Source organism: Nematolebias whitei, chromosome 21, assembly GCF_014905685.2.
Source record: "Nematolebias whitei isolate Nwh7 chromosome 21, NemWhi1, whole genome shotgun sequence".
In the NCBI taxonomy this organism is placed as follows: Eukaryota; Metazoa; Chordata; class Actinopteri; order Cyprinodontiformes; family Rivulidae; genus Nematolebias; species Nematolebias whitei.
Window position 1 is genome coordinate 25,664,220 of NC_056518.1, and position 1,090 is coordinate 25,665,309.

The 1,090-nt window shown below is 39.9% G+C and overlaps 1 protein-coding gene across 1 annotated transcript in view; it reads right to left on the reverse strand.

Moving 5' to 3' along the window:
* metap1 (methionyl aminopeptidase 1) overlaps positions 1 to 1,090 on the reverse strand; it is a 17,464-nt gene that overhangs the window by 6,177 nt on the left and 10,197 nt on the right. The gene's annotated exons all lie outside the window — the stretch shown is intronic.

The window sequence follows — 1,090 nt, forward strand, 5'->3', positions numbered from 1 at the left end:
AAATCATATGTTTTTTATGATTGTGTACTGTTGTACTGATAAATATCTCCTCGAGGGTAAACTATATCTTGGCTGCAAGTATCAAGCTGTGAAATCCTTTGTTTTCTACAACTGATAGTGGTTGGTCATTAATTACGATGAAGTTTAGCAACTTCTTCGAGCTCCGTGGTTTCAGCGATGTCTTCTTCTTGTTCAATCCGAAGCAGGCAGCCTGATTTCGGTCAGCCGCGCTCAGTCTGTCCCTCCTCAGAGACGGGCAGATTGAGCGGGGCAGATTGGACGCGGTTGGCCGGGGTCGAGTTGCCTGTTTTGGGTTGAGCAAAGAGCAGTGCCCCGCTGAAGCCACAGAGCTTGAATGTCCAACATAAAACTAACTTTACTGCGGTTTAATGTGGCGCTATGGCTCTGCAGACATTGCACATTGCCGTCTTGTTTTCTTGTGTTTCTAGTGCAAAATACTTCCACACAGCGGACATGTTTAGATGAAAAGTTTGTTAGCTGTTAGCCACAGTGCTGCTAACTCAGTCCTCACGTTGTAGCTGGCTGCAAACTATAAAATGGATTTCCTGAATGTGAGGCGGGTCTTATTACTCTGGGCTCATGAGACACGCCGCCGTTCAGGAAATCCATTCCATAGTTTGGAGCCAACGTGCATCATGGATCGGAAATATCGGTAGGTTGGATCAGAAATATCCGATATGTAAATTATGCTGGTATTGGAGGCCGATACCGATACTGGATCGGATCGGCCCCATCCCTAGTTTGAAGAAGCTGAAACTGAATTTAAACACGCAACATACAGCATCTATAAAAAATGTAGCTAAAATTAACCAAACACCAGCTAAAAGTTAATTTTAACTAAACTGTAGCTAAAAAGCTTACAATAAACAAACGGCAACAAAAAGTTACCATAGCTACAAGCTAAAATTAGCAAGTGTTGCTACAAGCTAAATGAGTAAGATGACAAAAAAACGTGTGCTGAAGTAAAATTCATACAATACCAGTAATAATACTAATAATACTATTACTACTACTACTACAATTAATAATAATAATAATAATAATAATAATAATAATAATAATAATAATA